General features: G+C 42.5%; 1 non-coding gene across 1 annotated transcript; it reads right to left on the reverse strand.

The window, feature by feature from the left end:
* Positions 1-13486: 13486 nt before the first annotated feature.
* On the reverse strand, positions 13487-13620 carry LOC132426361 (small nucleolar RNA SNORA17). The gene has a single exon (XR_009519658.1). It is a non-coding gene; the product is annotated as a small nucleolar RNA SNORA17 (small nucleolar RNA).
* Between the last annotated feature and the right edge of the window lie 5208 nt (positions 13621-18828).

Genomic DNA, 18828 nt, shown 5'->3' on the forward strand with positions numbered 1-18828 from the left:
TTAATATGTGTCTTGCCGCGTTTCTCCTTGGATTTATCCTGTATGGGACTCTCTGTGCTTCCTGGACTTGATTAACTATTTCCTTTCCCATATTAGGGAAGTTGTCAACTATAATCTCTTCAAATATTTTCTCAGTCCCATTCTTTTTCTCTTCTTCTTCTGGGACCCCTATAATTCGAATGTTGGTGCCTGAGACTGTCCTCAATTCTCTTCATTCTTTTTTCTTTATTCTGTTCTGCAGTAGTTATTTCCACTATTTTATCTTCCAGGTCACTTATCTGTTCTTCTGCCTCAGTTATTCTTCTATTGATCCCTTCTAGAGAATTTTTAATTTCATTTATTGTGTTGTTCATCACTGTTTGTTTGCTCTTTAGTTCTTTTAGGTCCTTGTTAAACCTTTCTTGTATTTTCTCCATTCTATTTCCAAGATTTTGGATCATCTTTACTATCATTATTCTGAATTTTTTTTCAGGTAGACTGCCTATTTCCTCTTCATTTGTTAGGTCTTGTGGGTTTTTTCCTTGCTCCTTCGTCTGTTGTGTGTTTCCCTGTCTTCTCATTTGCTTAAGTTACTGTGTTTGGGGTCTCCTTTTCACAGGCTGCAGGTTCATAGTTCCTGTTGTTTTTGGTGTCTGTCCCCAGTGGCTAAGGTTGGTTCAGTGGGTTGTGTAGGTTTCCTGGTGGAGGGGACTAGTGCCTGTGTTCTGGTGGATGAGGCTGGATCTTGTCTTTCTGGTGGGCAGGTCCACATCTGGTGGTGTGTTTTGAGGTGTCTGTGGCCTTATTATGATTTTAGGCAGCCTCTCTGCTAATGGGTGGGGCTGTGTTCCTGTCTTGCTAGTTGTTTGGCATAGGGTGTCCAGCACTGTAGCTTGCTGGTCGTTGAGTGAAGCTGGCTGCTGGTGTTGAGATGGAGATCTCTGGGAGATTTTCGCTGTTTGTTATTACATGGAGCTGGGAGGTCTCTTGTGGACTAGTGTCCTGAACTTCGCTCTCCCACCTCAGAGGCACAGCCCTGATGCCTGGCTGGAGCACCAAGAGCCTGTCCTCCACACAGCTCAGAATAAAAGGGAGAAAAAATGAAAGAAAGTTTGAAAGAAAGAAAGAAAGAAGGAAGGAAGGAAGGAAAGAAAGAAAGAAAGAAAGAAAAAATAAAATAAAGTAAAATAAAATATAGTTATTAAAATAAAACAATTATTAAGAAAAAATTTTTTAAAAGTAAAAGAAAAAAAACAAAACGGACAGACAGAACCCTAGGTCAAATGGTAAAAGCGAAGCTATACAGACAAAATCACACAGAGAAGCATACACATACACACTCACAAAAAGAGAAAAAGGGAAAAAAAAAATATATATCATTGCTCCCAAAGTCCACCTCCTCAATTTGGGATGATTCGTTGTCTATTCAGGTATTCCACAGCTGCAGGGTACATCAAGTTGATTGTGGAGCTTTAATCCGCTGCTTCTGAGGCTGCTGGGAGAGATTTCCCTTTCTCTTCTTTGTTCTCACAGCTCTCGGGGTTCAGCTTTGGATTTGGCCCCGCCTCTGCGTGTAAGTCGCGGGAGGGCGTCTGTTCTTCGCTCAGACAAGAAGGGGTTAAAGGAGCCGCTGATTTAGCGGCTCTGGCTCACTCAGGCCGTGGGGGAGGAAGGGGCACGGAGCGCGGGGCGGGCCTGCTGCGGTCGAGGCCGGCGTGACGTTGCACCGGCCTGAGGCGCGCCGTGCGTTCTCCCGGGGAAGTTGTCCCTGGATCCCGGCACCTTGGCAGTGACGGGCTGCACAGGCTCCCCCGGAAGGGGATGTGGATAGTGACCTGTGCTCGCACACAGGCTTCTTGGTGGCGGCAGCAGCAGCATTAGCGTCTCAGGCCCGTCTCTGGGGTCCGCGCTGTTAGCCGCGGCTCGCGCCCGTCTCTGGAGCTCCTTTAAGCGGCGCTCTTCATCCCCTCTCCTCACGCACCAGGAAACAAAGAGGGAAGAAAAAGTCCCTTGCCTCTTCGGCAGCTCCAGACTTTTCCCCGGACTCCCTCCCGGCTAGCCGTGGCGCACTAACCCCCTGCAGGCTGTGTTCAGGCCGCCAACCCCAGTCCTCTCCCGGCGCTCCGACCGAAGCCCGAGCCTCAACTTCAGGCCCGCCCGCCCCGGCGGGTGAGCAGACAAGCCTCTCGGCCTGGTGAGTACTGGTCGGCACCGACCCTCCGTGCGGGGAATCTCTCTGCTTTGCCCTCTGCACCCCTGTTGCTGTGCTCTCCTCCACGGCGCCGAAGCTTTCCCCCTCCGCCACCCGCAGTCTCCGCCCGCGAAGGGGCTTCCTAGTGTGTGGAAAGCTTTTCTCCTTCACAGCTCCCTCCCACTGGTGCAGGTCCCGTCCCTGTTCTTTTGTCTCTGCTTTTTCTTTTTTCTTTTGCCCTACCCAGGTACGTGGGGAGTTTCTTGCCTTTTGGGAGGTCTGAGGTCTTCAGCCAGCGTTCAGTAGGTGTTCTGTAGGAGTTGTTCCTCATGTAGATGTATTTCTGATGTACTTGTAGAGAGGAAGGTGATCTCCGCGTCTTACGCTTCCGCCATCTTGAAGCTCCTCCCCCTAGGATGCATCATTTTTTAGATGGAAAATTATATTTTATTTTTTATTGAAGTATAGTTGATTTACAATATTGCGTTCGTTTCAAGTATACAGCAAAATGATTCAGTTACATATATATTTTTTTCACATTATTTTCCATTATAGTTTATTACAAGATATTGAATATTGTTGCCTGTGTTAAACAGTAAATCCTTGTTGCTTATCTATTTTATACATAGTAGTGTGTATCTGTTAATCCCATGCAGTACTCCTAATTTATCTCTCTCCCCCTCCCTTTTTCCCTTTGGTAACCATAAGTTTGTTTTCTATGTCTGTGAGTCTGTTTCTGTTTTGTAAAGAGATTCATTTGTATTATTTGTTAGATTCTACATGTAAGTGATATATAATATTTCTCTTTCTTTGTCTGACTTATTTCACTTAGTACGATATTCTCTAAGTCCACCCAGGTTGCTGCCAAAGACAATATTTCATTCTTTTTTATGGCTGAGTAATATTCCATTTTATATATATACTACATCTTCTTTATCCATTCATCTGTTGATGGACACTTAGGTTGTTTTCAGGTCTTGGCTATTGTAAGTAGTGCTGTTATGAGCATTGGGAATGTACCTTTTTAGTGTTCTTAACACACATTGGCAAATTACTCTCCAGAAAGATTGTATCTAATCCTTTCCCCAGCAGCATGGGACAGCATCCATTTCTCCACAACATTATCTAATATTTCGTATGAAAGTATCTCTCACTGTTATTTTGGGTGGAATAGTAATGTGACTTTGCATTTTTATTACATTTTAGGGATTTCAACAGACACAATAGTACTTATTTTTCCCCAAGAATAAAATAGTTTAATTTTTCAGATTATTAAGATAACAAATGTTTATTATAAAAAATGAACATGATAGAAAAGTATAAGTGAGAAAGAAAGTTTCCCAAAATATCACCACTTAGAGATAACAATTGGTCTTCTGGTAAACATCTTTCCAAATATTAATCTCTGCCTATTAATATATATGGACAGAGACATCCTTTATTCCCATGGCTAAGTGTTATTTTGAGGTAACATGGCTTTGCATCTGTACTCCAAAGATTTCTTTGATGCTTCTTTAGTATGCAGAATTAACTGAAGGTCAGGACCGCAGTTAAGGGCTCTTTCTCTCCAAGTGTGCAAGGACGAGTCTGGGTGGAGGAAGATCTGTTTATGTTTCACGTTCTTATCTATGTGTAGAATTGACCCTGAAAAGAGTTGTGAGAATGTATGAAAGGGTCAGTGGTTACCCTAGCACTTGCTCAGACTTGAAAGGGAAACAGGGGACAATGCAAATGACTCTGAATTCCCCCCTTTAAAAGAGATGCAGGGCTCCTATGTAAAACTTGTGGTAATCTACCCTCTGCAGCTGCCAATGCAGACAGTGTTTCCTAAACAGTGAAGGCCCAGGTTCAGGCAGCAGGAGGGCCATCTATTAGCCCAGCTGCCTCACAGTGTTTTGATGAATCTAACATGTTTTGAAAACTGAAGCCTTCTAGAACTTCCTTTTACAGTTAAAAATATAAACATTTAATGCCATTTCATTTTAAATGTTTCTTCCCTAATCTATTTGTTGTGATAGATTTTTCTTGGCAAGTGTGGCTTTGTCAACGTGGTACTTTCAAAGGAATTCATCTCCCTCCATGATGAGGGTTCCTATGGCTGATACTCAGGGTGAACATTTGTCTCTTTGACTGCTCGTCATCCGAACACCCTTCCTCTTGTCAGGGAAGCCCCTTCAATGGCAATCAGACACTCTCAGCCAGGACTGGCTTAGCTCCCACCTGCCTCCTTGGCACTGTTGTATCACTGAGCTGTGTAGCTGGATCCACACCCAGCCCTGGAGTTGGCCACACCACATCCTTCTGATGCCACTTCCCCTTCTCCCAGTCACAACAACCCTTCCAGGCCTGCCGGCAACTTTTTTTCCTTCCTGGTTTTGGGGTGGAGTGGACACAGGGAAGACAGACATTTGGGGATCCTTCTCTGTCCCTCCTCAGGTTAGCCTGTCCACACCGACATAGCACAACTCCACTTCCAGTTACAGCTGGCTCAACATGATGGGTGTGTGTTGATGAGGGAATTGGGGGAAAGCAGGATAGGGACGTCTTCTCACTGAGGCACAAGGGTTCACTTACATGAGAGGCCCATGTTCTCCTTCTGTTGTATCTGCTGTCACAACACCACCTGGGATTCAGCCCAAGGAGGCTCTGGGGACAAGACTTTTGGGTTTGTGTGTGTGTGTGTGTGTGTGTGTGTGTGTGTAGGTATATATGCAGACATTCTGCATGTTACATGGTTCATATTTATTGAGCATGTGCCAATATGCTCCAATATTTATTGAACTATGTGCCAAGGCCATACATTTTAGTTCACTAAATCCTCACAGTGATCCCGTGAGGTAGGAACTCAATGTACTATTAATGAACTCTGTGTTATGGATGAGGAAACCAAGTCACAAAAAGGTAAAGTAACTTGACTGGAGTCCCACAGCTAGGAAGTGGTAGAGTCAGAATTCAAAACCAGGCAGCCTAAATCTAGCCTGCACTCTTCATTATAACGTACTTTTTTCCTATAAATATTGTCTATTATCACCACTATTCTATGTTATAGTTGTCTCAATACTATCTCAATAAATTTTTTTAAGTGATGGAATTATTCTCAGATCATCTTTGGTGTATGAGGGGCTTATAAGTGCTTTGCATGCAGATGCGCAAGGCTCCGAATGAGATTGTACAAAAAAAAATGACATGATGGTGGAGATGGAAATATGGTGGGGCTACCCTCTCCAAGGCGTTTTCGGCAGGGAAAAAATTTTTTTTTCACATCTTCTTACCTTTTATTGAAAAAAATCTTAGAAAATGGCAGTTAATATTGGGCACAAACAAATGAACAGTGGAAAACACAGACAAGAGAGAACTAAAAATGCTTTTGGCTTCTTAAATTGGTTAAAAGCACAAAACGCGGGCTTCCCTGGTGGCGGCGCAGTGGTTGAGAGGCCACCTGCCCATGCAGGGGACGCAGGCTTGTGCCCCGGTCTGGGAGGATCCCACATGCCGCCGAGCGGCTGGGCCCGGGAGCCATGGCCGCTGAGCCTGCACGTCCGGAACCTGTGCTCCGCAGCGGGAGAGGCCGCAGCGGTGAGAGGCCCGCGTACCGCAAAAAAAAAAAAAAAAAAAAAAGCACAAAACGCAACAGGCAGAAAGTCTCTTTTAAACAAATTAAAAAGCTGTGGGTTTTTTCCCACAATTTTCCCCAAGTCAGGTATATACATACCCCAAAAAATGGTGTGTGAAGAAAAACTGTCATATACAAGGAGTTGTATTCTGAATTAAGGGAAACAGCTGTTGAAATGGGAATTAACACAGTCATGTCAGCAACAGGTTAACAGTTTAAAAAATCGAGTCTTCAGATGCCAGCAGGGAACTGTTGAATAGCTAAAAACCTTGTGCAGGCTCTGGTCTCCAGTTCTTCCCTTCATTTTTCATTCATATTTCCATCAAGAAACTGAGACTTTTTACTGGTCTTTTTCCCTCTATCATTTTAAAGTGATAAGATTTGTGTATCTCAGTGGTTCTCAAATTTTAGTGTGTCCAAACCACCTGGAAGGCTTGTTAAAAGACACTGGTCCCAGAATTTCTGATTGAGGCCTGAGAATTTGCATTTCCAACCAGTCCCCAGGTGACATTGTTGCTGTTGCTCTAGGGACCACACTTCCAGGAACCACTGGTATAGATCTAAGAAGGGCACTGCAGCTGGAGGCTCTCTCTCTTATGGATTTATTTAAAGGTACCTGTGGGATCTAGGTATCGTGCCTTCAGCCCTGGATTAATTTATCCCTTTTTATCAGACTCTGATTTATGAAATGATCTAAACTCATCTCTCAGTTGTACACTGGGCCCCAGATTACCTCTGCGATCCTGTATTCGTGTGTTAGACTCTACTTATAACCTACACGTTAATCCGCTAATTGTTGGTGAACACTTATTAGATGCCTGGTGCTGTGGAAGATGCTGGAATTGCATATTGAAGAAAACCAAACGCCGCTGGTACCACAAGAAGCTTACAACAGGTAGGAATCAAATACTATTCAAAAGATAAACATAAGATTCAACCGTATAAGTGCTAAGAAGGAAAAGGCCATGGGCTCTGTGATATTAAAGTTGGAGGTCTGTCTTAGATACAACTATTTTGATTCTCTTTCTCTTCTATTACTAGGTGGAAACTAAGGAGAATCTGAAAAGTTGAGTCAACACAATTTCCCCAGAGGCAAGGTGGAAGAGGAAAAGAGTCCCACGGCCATGTGTAATAACAGAGAGAAGACCAACTTGCTCAGCAGATCAGTTGACTTCTGGTGACCCAGCCTTCTAGGATTATTCCCTATCTCAAGTTCCGGAATCGGTTAGTCATATGGCATCTAGACACATGGAGGTTGTTTAGGAAGGACCTTTGATAATGACATAATGGTGAGATGTAGCCAACTAAATGCCCCTTGCTCCCTCTAAAAGTTGGAAGAATGGCTACACTTGGCAATTTCTTTTTATTTTCAATTTTTAACTTTTAAAATTTGTTTCAAAGTTAAACCCAAGACACATTGACTTCATAGGAAGTCCACTGAGAAATGTTTTTCTAGGCTTCCCCTCAGTCTCCCTCAACAGAGCATGTGCATGTTAATTACTTTCATTTTCCAATCACTGCTGTCCCACCACTCTACCAAGATCACCTCAACTGTGTGTGTTGTATTCTGAATGTTCTTAGTTTTACCCTAATTTCACTAACTGCAAAAGATTTTCTGGGATAAACTCCCACTTGAATCCTTTTGCTACTATATTTATAAAATAAAAATAAAGTATCTAAAATTGCAAATGTCTTTTGAATCAGAATCTTATTTACAAGAATTTACCTCACACATATACTTGTATATGTGACAAAGATGAATGTACATTTTATTGTGGTATCATTTCTATTGACGTACAAAGACTGAAAAAACCTAAATGACCTTTCAGCGGGAAGACAGTTTATATAATTTGTACTATATCCTTATCAATCATGGAAATCAAAGTTTTAAATATATGAGGTCCTCTACATACACATCTACTGTGAAATGAGTTTTAAGTTAATAAGTAAAAAAAAAAAAGCAAGATTCAGAACAGTATATGTGGGGACTTCCCTGGCAGCGCAGTGATTAAGAATCTGCCTGCCAATGCAGGGGACACAGGTTTGAGCCCTGATCCAGGAAGATCTCACATGCCACGGAGCAACTAAGCCCTCGTGCCACAACTACTGAGCCTGCGCTCTAGAGCCTGCGAGCCACAACTACTGAGCCCACGTGCCACAATTACTGAGCCCATGTGCCTAGAGCCTGTGCTCTGCAACAAGATAAGCCACCGTCATGAGAAACCCGTTCACTGCAACGAAGAGTAGCCCCCGCTCGCCGCAACTAGAGAAAGCCCATGTACAGCAACGAAGACCCAGCACAGCCAAAAATAAATAAATACATAATTTTTAAAACTTTAAAAAAAAATAAAGTTTACTGTTTTGACGGAAAGCACGTGAAAAGCAGTGATTCATCTTTCTGCCCATGCCCAAGTATCAGAGAAAATTAACTCTTAGCTAGTGAATAACCAACAACCCAACATCTCAGCCTGTATTGGCTTTAATCTTCTTTATTATTCTTTTCTCAAAATTGAGATTGCAATAGCTCTTTTTTTATGTTGTCTTAATTTTATTTATTTTTTTAATTTAAATTTTTATTGAAGTATAGTTGGTTTACAATGTTGTGTTAGTTTCAGGGGTATAGCAAAGTGATTCAGATGTATATATATATTCCTTTTCAGATTCTTTTCCATTATAGGTTATTACAAGATATTGAGTATAGTTCCCTGTGCTATACATATACAGTAAGTCTTTGTTGGTTGCAATAGCTCTTAATATGTCCCTGAGGTTAGTAAATTACAATTTTCACTATACTGCATATTGTAAGGGAAATATGTTCTGTCAAAATTTTTGAGAATTTAGACATTTGCAAAGGAGATTTGGAACATCTTTCTGTGATTAGTGTGCACTGTGACAAGTACATATTTAATATCTTAGGCTATTCCTAGGGAAGGGGGAGACAGGTAGCAAAGGTTTTGTGAGGAAAATAACAAATAAAGCAAAGATCCCATTTTCAGCACGAAAAGCATTTCCTCTGTTCTGTCCAAAAAGATCAGACTCCTTACAAGACTAAGTAATGCAAAGATTGGCTCCTAAAGAGGAGAATTTTCCCCCAGAGTGTGATTTAGGGTTAGCTCTATAATCTAGGGCACACCTTCTTTCAAGGGACGTGTTCTTGACTGCAGAGAATTAAAAATGTAACCGAACCCGACTTTTCTAGCAGGCTCTGGACCCTGGAAAAGCTCCATGGTGCAGCTGGAGAAAAAAAAAAAAAAATAGGCCAGTTGGCAGCCAGGACTAAGGTTGGTGAGATTAGGGGAAAGGAACCTGGACCAAGTCTCTAAATGGTTCTTCGTGCCAAGGACTGACCAGTGGTCTTCAGTGGCATGCCGTACTTTAATCAAAGCATCTATGAGAATATTATATTTAAATAAAGCACAGATAAGAAGAGCATTGCTCTGCACCCTACAAAAAATGCCGCCTGACCTACTATACCACAGGAGCATAATGAAAATACTTTGTTTTGAATGGTTTCAGCTAGGCAATCTGTGAGTGCATAGCAAGTTGATGTTGAACTTGAGTTGTGCAAATTTGGAAGATCTTTTGTAAGTTTGTGGAAGTTAGATTTCTTTCTCTTGACAAATGTAATTTTGTGTATGACCGTATGTGTAACATTTTTAGTGTTTAAGAACTGACATACCTGTATACTTTGTTAAAGAGTAAGAAGGGGAAGTACCAACTTTGGTTAGTTCTACTCTTTTTTTTTTCTGCTTCTTTTTTGTTTTATTCACTAGTTTGTTGTATATTTTTAGATTCCATATATAAGTGATATCACACAGCATTTGTCTTTCTCTGTCTGACTTATTTTAATTCTACTCTTAATAATTAAATCAGTCATTACTATTTTCCCTTTAGAACATCCTGTGACCTTGAACAGTACTGGGTTCAGTCTAATATGGTCTCCTGGCTAAAAAATTATCTGTCAATTATCATTGCTTTCAACAGAATCTAAAGGTTAGACTGATCAAATGAAATGTAGTCTGGATAATCAGGTTCCATGAATAACTCAAATGGTAAATCTGGTTTTCTTTCGAAAATTAATACTTTATAAAATAAAATTTTATTCCTGAAACTGAGCAGAGTCAACTTCATGCCTTTTAATGATGCTTAAAATGTACATTGTAGCAAAACCCATATTTATCCTGAAAATATGTCAACAACTTATGAAGGGATATTTGCAGTGAATGAAATTATCTTTTTCAAACAATTTTTGAGTTTACATGTGGATCAGCTATTTTGACTGATAAACTCATTCTTTTTTTTCATTTATTTTATTTTTTTAATTTTTGGCTGTGTTGGGTCTTTGTTGCTACATGCGGGCTTTTCTCTAGTTGCGGTGAGCGGGGGCTACTCTTTGTTGCGGTGCGCAGGCTTCTCATTGCGGTGGCTTCTCTTGTTGCAGAGCACGGGCTCTAGGCGCGTGGGCTTCAGTAGCTGTGGCACGTGGGCTCAGTAGTTGTGGCTTGTGGGCCCTAGAGCGCAGGCTCAGTAGTTGTGGCGCATGGGCTTAGTTGCTCCGCGGCATGTGGGATCTTCCTGGACCGGGGCTCGAACCCATGTCCCCTTAATTGGCAGGCAGATTCTTAACCACTGCACCACCAGGGAAGCCTGATAAACTCATTCTTGTTAATCTAACAACAAATAGATTCAAATAAATATCTGGCTTAATTGATGTTTTTGATTGAGTTGACTTATTGCTTAAAGCGTTTAGCCAAACTGACTTCTTTTGCTATTAAAGACTACTATATTTAAGGTTTGATTTGCAGTCTAGATAAGCCAAGAAGCCCAGAGTGATCACCTCGTGATTTTAAAGGTGACTCCATCACAGGGAAAAAATCAGAGGACAAAGTTGGAAGATTGTCTTCTATAATATCTAGAGTACAAGATTTCTTAAGGAGAAAAATCTAGAAGTGCGCTATTATATTGCTAAAGACATATTGGGTGGTTGCTAACTTCCTTCAAAACTGAAACTTGAATGTTCATGCTTACAGCATGAATGACTGTTGTTCATTGCACAATGAAATGTGCCGTGTGCCTCACATAAGCGGACTGTGAGCATGTGATTAATCTCAGCATCCTCTTTGACACGAGGCAGATGATACATCATGACTGACGAGGGATCCGTTCCGTCTGGTAGTTTTAATGCAATGGGGCAAGATGATAATAGGGAAGTAAAAGAGGAAGCCAAATACACAATATATTTTTTAAAAATTGTGCCTTCTGTTTTACAGACTGTACTTTTGGTCTCGTTTGTAAGCGTGAGAAAGGAAGTATGAGGTGGAATTTGAATCAGCTTCTCTTTTCAACGTTGGTCATTACCTTAAACAAGAGTGTTTCTGTGCCTTGGTTCATCCCTCAGCAAGAAGGAGGGAGACGTGAGACAGGAGTGTGACTCGCATTTCCTGAGTGTTTGTTCTGTGCCAGCCCTGGTTCTGGGCACTTTACCTGTGACATCACTGACTCAGAGTGGCACGACCAGTAGTGTTAAGGGTGGACCCTGGGAGCAGGGTCCCTGATTGGAGTCCTAGTTCAGCCATTCACTCCTGTGACTTTGGGCAAGTTATCCACTATTCCTACCAACTCACACTCATTGAGCTTTTCCCCTGAACTAGACACTGTATCAAGTGTTTTTCTTATTTATTTATTTGGATCCTCACAACATCCTTATCATAAGGTTGTACTGTCGTTATTTTGAAGACATTCAAGGTAAAGAGAAGTTAAGGGAGGGAGACTGGTGTAAAGATTAAAATCATCTGGTTCTAGAGCAACACTGCTCATGTTCACATCACAGCTAGACCACTTATTAGTTGTGTCAGTTTAGGCAAATTATTTAACCTCTCTGGAGACACATAGAGCATACTTTGAACAGTGCTGGGCACACAGGAAAAGCTTAGTGAATGTCAGCTATTATTGTAGTTTGGTGAAATGGCAGGTATCCCTGTTTGCAAAATATATTTACTGCTCGGTTTTGAGTATCCAAGAGATGGAACAGATATCTTGTCTTTAGGACTGTGAATTCAGGCCAGTCACTGTACAGCACACACAGGTATGTGTATGAGGGTATTCAGGACTGTGCATCCTCTCTCTGGTCTGTCTCTTTTCTACCAAGAACTCTTTTGGTTCCTCTTTTGGGTTGGCGTGGGGAGGAGTGCGAAGGGGAGGGTACCATGCCTTTGTGATGTCTCTGAAGAGCAAACCAGGGCTGCAGTAAGGAGTGTCATTGAGTGTGTGGTTGGTTGTCCCCAAGTCCAAGGCCACCAGCATCGTGACAACAGGAGTGTCTGCAACGTGTAACACACCCAGTGGAAAGAAACCTCATTAACTCAGAATTTTGTTTAGGGTACTCTTTATTTGTGATCAAAACTTTGAAGCCCAATGGTAGGGACCATAAAATAAATGAAGACATCTCTATCTTATAATACTTAGAGGATCCTTTAACTCAAGATTTGTGAACATGGCAAAAAGATTAGTTTAAAAAGCTGGAAACTCTCACTCTTGTAATGACAAATTCATGAAGTACTTATTGATCACAATAAAGTGATGAATAGGGTTTGTGTTTAAGCTCATTTTCAATACTAGTTCTTAAATTTTAAAAAGTTACCTTTAATTATCAAACTAATGAAGACTCATAAGAAAAGACAGTCAATATAAGGGCAGTTGTCTTTCTTTTTTTTTTTTTTTTTTTAGTAGAACATAAAGAAATTCATTCATGCTTCTCCTTATGAATTGCTACTCTTCCTAAGACTCTTTAATTTTGAAGGAGCTGTCGGCTATGATGGCTGTGGATGAAGAGACTTCTTCCAGGACCAGCCCAGGTCCCCTGTCACTTTGACAAATCTGAAGAGTGAGGTCCCTGGCTTGGCAACCCCTAAAGCCAATGAGCCGCTAGAGACCCACGATCAGGAACGCACTTCCCCATTTCTGTTTGACGTTGCTCCTTTTTTCTTTTCCTCAGCCCACCTCTTCTCTGGGTCTGGCCCTCAGCCTATTATGACTTAGGTTTGGCCCGAGAACATAGAAGAATCTTCAGATGGAGACAATAATCTTGGAAACAAAATGGCAACATCATGTGAGTGGTTTCCATGGATTTTCTTTGGAGATAGTTGATTGAGCATCTCCTAAGCCACCTGAATGGTTCAAAATGCAGAGTTCAGTATTTCCTATCTGACTAGGGTTAGGTCTTTATCGAGATCACCATGGCAATCTGTTCTGAAGTATGAAAAGGGCCTGTTTAAGGCCAGCTATCAAAGAGAAGGCACGTACCCAGGTTTGGCACATAGACTGGTATCTGCTCCTTTCTAAAGACAGCACTTTCTGTTTCCAAAGTGAAAATAGATAAACAAATTTTATTTATTTATTTATTTTATAAATTTATTTATTTATTTTAGTTTTGGCTGCATTGGGTCTTTGTTGCTGCGCACGGGCTTTCTCAAGTTGTGGCGAGCAGGGGTTACTCTTCATTGTGGTGCAGCCTTTTCAATATGGTGGCTTCTCTTGTTGTGGAGCACAGGATCTAGGGCGCGCAGGCTTCAGTAGTTGTGGCGCACGGGCTTAGTTGCTCTGTGGCATATGGCATCTTCCCGGACCAGGGCTCGAACCCGTGTCTCCTGTATTGGCAGGCGGATTCTTAACCACTGCACCACCAGGGAAGTCCTTTTCTGTCAAGTGTCAGACTATCAATCATCCAGACGTCCACAGGCCAGAACGCCGAGCGTAGACAAGTCTCTCTTCTCTCTGCCACCTAATGACACAAACGTGACGCGGCAGAACAAATTTTAAATGACCTGATAAGGATAATCAAATAGTGTATTGAGAAGTTAAAGAATGACTATTCCCCAGGGAGTTAAATTATAATACTTAAGTTTACCTTCACTGTATTTTCTAATGTTCAAGATTACTTTAAAGGATCCTATAAATATCAAAATAGTAAAATAAAATAGGGTGAGATTATTCCCTAAAGGTCAGAAAAAATATAAATAAAGGATTAAACTAAATGGCTTCTGGACACTGTTGGCAATGACTAGTTCGTTTCTAGTATATGGGTGCTCTGGAAGGCATGGAGCGCAAAGGAGGGTCTAGAACTGGCTCTTCCCCATCTCATCTCAGTGTTCCTGCTTCCCACCCTGTCTCCCCTACTCCTCCTGCAACAGACGGGATATCCTGGGTTTGCAGAGCATCACCTTAGCTGGAGACCCAGGGTGAGACGGGAGAGGGACCCTCCTGTTCTGTGTGAACAGCAGCTGCAGAGGAGACATCCTTGCTGTGCCTTCTCCTCCCACCAGGCTGGTGGAGACTCGAGAGATGATAGGTGGGGAGTGGCCTTTCCCTCCCTGGGATGAGGCTGTGGTCCGTGTGCAGCTGGGGATGAGGGAGTAGGGAGAGGGGGGAGGGGGACCGCGGTCCCTTCCCCACCCTTCTCTGTGCACTGCAGGGGCCTCAACCGGCAGGTTGGTAGGACCTGGAAAAAGCTTACCGCTGTTGCTGCCTCAGGCATTCGCAGAAGCTCCATTAATAGCTCTGGTACCTTCAGCCATCCACTCTCAGAAAAGACAATGAGATTATGTGTGTCAAAGTGCAAAAAGAAATCTAAGCGCATTTACAACATTCCTCTCACCTCCCTTCTATCCTCCTGAAGATTCTTTGCTTGTTCCTTGGCTACCAGGCTTTGGGAATGCTGAGTGGAGGTGCCACACTGAAGGAACCAAGGTAGAGGATAGAGCCCTCTCCCTAGGAGAGAGCACAAGAAGGAAAATTTAGGAAGGAGGAGGGGGGGTGGGAGGAAATAAACAAGTCAAACACGAGAGGATATTTGTCTTTCTCTGTCTGATTTACAGATTATATTCCATTAAAAGTTATTACAAAATAATGGCTGTATTTCCCTGTGCTGTGCAATATATCTTTGTTGCTTACATATTTTATATATAGTAGTTTGTGTCTCTTAATCCCATGTGCCTATGTTGTCCCTCCCCTCTTCCCTCTCCTCACTGGTAACCACTATTTATTTTCTATATCTGTGATTCTATTTCTGTTCTGCATATACATTTGTTTGTATTTTTTTGGATTCCACATATGTTTTACAATCTTTCTCTAAGGAGGCTATTTCTCCACACTGCAGTGAATTAGGACATTGCCTTAAATGAAAGGAGGAAATAAATTACAGCATGAGTACATGGGCTCATGGGCGCATATGGATGACAGCTTTCTTCAGCTGTGATGCTTGGAATAGTAATTCTATGCACTTAGCACTTAGTTCTTAGTATACTTCAGATGGAGTTTGGAAAAGACAATGCCCATCTTCTATCCAGAGATTTGCAACACACATGAACTTTTTTCTTTTTTTTTAATATTTATTTATTTCGGCTGTGAAGGGTCTTAGTTGCGGCATGTTGGATCTTTGTTGTGGCATGCGGGATCTTTAGTTGGGGCACGCTGGCTCTTAGTTGCGGCCTGTGGACACTGACCTGACCAGGGATCGAACCCGGGCCCCCTGCATTGGGAGCACAGAGTCTTACCCACTGGACCACGAGGGAAGTCCCACACACAAACCTTTTATAATTCTGCAGTAACCACAGGTATTCAACTCAACTAGAAATCCCATTGAACTCACTTTGGGAAACGGTCTGATCCAGGAGGGACTAGACTGGTTTGTGTTGACATTGAATATATTTGAGTGAATTGAAAACCAGAATCTGTAACCAGAGTCAGAAAGAAAAAAAAAATCTCTAAAAAAAAACCTAAATTGTGTTACTTAGAAGATTTGCTGGATGATACTTCCCTTTTCCTTCTAATAGCTCTTTGAGTTTTTATCTGAGTTTTATTGTGATTACTTTAAGAGCGTGCTAGGTACCTTGAAAGGCTTTTTTCCCAGCCTCTGTGCTCTCCTGCTGGTTAGATGCCTCTTCCTCTAACTCAACAGCCCCAGGGGGATTTTCCCATTTTTCAAGATGCCTGTTCCTTCTTTCTTGCGTTCTTTACCCAGAGTTTGTTTTGAACGGGTTCTCGCTCCTTCTTTCTTACGTGTTACTGAAACCATGCAACCCAGATTGGGACTTGAACTCACTGTATTTTTTGTTGTTGTTGAATTTTGTTTTTTAAACTTTATATTTTAGGACTTTCTTTTTTAAATTATTTATTTATTTATTTTTGGCTGTGTTGGGTCTTCGTTTCTGTGCGAGGGCTTTCTCTAGTTGCAGCAAGTGGGGGCCACTCTTCATCGCGGGGTGCGGGCCTCTCACTGTCGTGGCCTCTCTTGTTGCGGAGCACAGGCTCCAGACGCGCAGGCTCAGTAGTTGTGGCTCACGGGCCCAGTTGCTCCATGGCATGTGGGATCTTCCCAGACCAGGGCTCGAATCTGTGTCCCCTGCATTGGCAGGCAGATTCTCAACCACTGCGCCACCAGGGAAGCCCTGTTGTTGAATTTTATTTTATTTTTTTTATACAGCAAGTTCTTATTAGTTATCCATTTTACACATATTAGTGTATACATGTCAATCCCAATCTCCCAATTCATCCCACCCCCACCCCCACCCCTGCCGCTTTCCCCCCTTGGTGTCCATAAGTTTGTTCTCTACATCTGTGTCTCTATTGAACCCACTGTCTTTTAATTGTGATCACACACCTGGTCTCAGGACTTAATGAACCTCAGGTTCTTTATGTCTTGTCGCAGAAAGAATTCAGTGAGAGACAAAGTAAGAAGTGGATTTATTTAGAGAGAAATACACTCCATAGACAGAGTGTGGGCCATCTCAGAAGGTGAGAGGCCCCGAAACATAGGGTGGTTAGTTTTTACAGGCGGGGTAATTCCATAAGCTAACGAGTGGGAAGATTATTCCAACTCTATTGGGGAAGGCGTGGGGATTTCCAGGAATTGGGCCACTGCCCACTTTTTTTTGGCCTTTTATGGTCAGCCTCAGAACTGTCATGGCACTGGTAGGTGTGTCATTTCGCATATGCTAATGTATTACAATGAGTGTATAATGAGGCTCAAGGTCTACTGGAAGTCGAATCTTCTGTCATCTTGGACCTAGTTGGTTCTAACCAATTTTTGTCATAGGCTATGTCTTTTAAAGGTTCTGCCCTGCCCCCTTCCCTCCTGTTTCATTATCACGGCCTCAGGCCAATTCCAATCCACTGTGGCACTCTGCTCTGGCTTCTGGTGCCCAGCTTGGGCAGTGCCACCGTCTTCTTTAAGTTTATGGAGGGAATTTGAAATTCACTGAGGTCTCTGAGCTGTGGAATGAAGGAAGCGGTAACAGAAGGAACTAAAGCTATCTCGGAGAAACACTGCTGAACATCCAGATAGGTCCACTGGGTCTGTGGATCACAGTTTGGGTCAACTTGAGGGCACTGGAGCCACTCTATCTTCTGAAATACACTCTGTACCCTTGTAGAATGAAAGACTGAAAGCTGCCAGGGAGTCTCAGAGCTGGAAGGGCTGCAGGGAGCAGTCAGATTCCTGACTTAGAACCCAATTCACATTCACCACAGGGCAAGACATGTATTCAGAGGTGTTTTTCCCAGTTCCTCTTATTCTCTCTTTTTTTTAAAATTAATCCCTTCCTTCCGCTTAATATCTATTTATGTTTTCCTCACAAGACCACTGTATAAAATCATAGGCTTAAAGAGAGGAAATCAAAGCTTTGGAAACTCTGTGGCTGGGTCGCAACAAAGACTCTCCTTGATCAAACTCTAGTCAGTCTCCTCTGAGACAGCTTCTCGACTAAACCCCAAACTTGGTCTATAAAAATGCAGACTGCCCCCCAAACCCACACCCCACCCTGCCCCCTGGCCCACACCCACTATGAGACTTGAACAGACACTGGCTTAGTTTCCAGCAGCTCAAGACCACATCCCGAGGGTAACTCCAGCTCCCCCTTAAAATTGCTGCTTGAAAAAGCTCAGTGTTGCCAGGAGAATTTACTGTCTGTTCCAGCCCAAAGTGGGAATAGGGCGGTAGGCTGCTGAGCCCTCCCACTGAGCAGTTACTTTAGAAAGCTTGCAATTATAAATGCTTTCTCTGCCCCTTTGAGACACGAATCTCCTACCACTCAGAATTGACTTTTCAAGGACCTGAGGGCTGTCTCTTTGAGATGCAAACATTCAAGGAGATAAGGTCACAGTCTGCTCCCGGGCTCCTGGCTATCTTTCCTAACTGATATCACGGCCTCCTGGAGAAGTTTGTTCCTCCTCTGTGTAAGCACCAATAGACAGCCCCAGATGGCCTAGTCATGTGGACCAACCCCCTTCCCAGCCCCCAGTGCATTTCCTGAGCACACGTCAGTCTGGAAAGATCTCCAGCCTTTTGTTTCAGCCAAGTTGAAGTCAGTTCACACTGGACTCTTTTCCCTATTGCAATAGTTACTATTGAATAAAATCTACCCTTACTGCTCTAACTAGATTCCAGCTTTGTTTATCCTTGACGGTCAGGGTGTTGTTGGCATTCAGCTTCTCCTGGCCTCCATGTGCCCTTGACTTGTTATCATTCCTCCCAGGTTTTCATCTTTCTTTTTCACTGAATATTGGAAGAGCAACGGTCAGATTCTCCTGGCAGAGGATAAATCTGGTTAAGAGGATGAATCTGAAGCATAATAGAGGGTGTGTGACAGACCTTGGCTAGATTATAATCATTAGCATATTATCTGATTTCTTTCTGAATGATTGACTCAAATGTTGGGTAGGACAATAAAAATTCATTTTCTCTTTGCTGTTTCTTTTCTCCTTTCCTCAACCTTTTCTGTTCTTCCTGCTTATCCTTTTTGTAACAGGGTGTAACCAAAATATTACACTGGAGGTCTTAAATTATAGTTGATGTATGACATGAAATGCATTTTCCCGAGATAGCTCTGTTATCTAAAAAACTGCATTTATGTTTTGGTGACACAACCAAGCCAAAGATCAGGAGAAGGTAGGCTTTACTAATTGCAACAGGTAAGAAGAACCCCGGGGATATTTTCCAAATCAGTGTCTCTCCGAATAGCAAAATTCGGGAAGTTTTAAGCTAAGGGGG

This window comes from Delphinus delphis, chromosome 5 (genome assembly GCF_949987515.2).
Source record: "Delphinus delphis chromosome 5, mDelDel1.2, whole genome shotgun sequence".
NCBI classification, from domain to species: domain Eukaryota; kingdom Metazoa; phylum Chordata; class Mammalia; order Artiodactyla; family Delphinidae; genus Delphinus; species Delphinus delphis.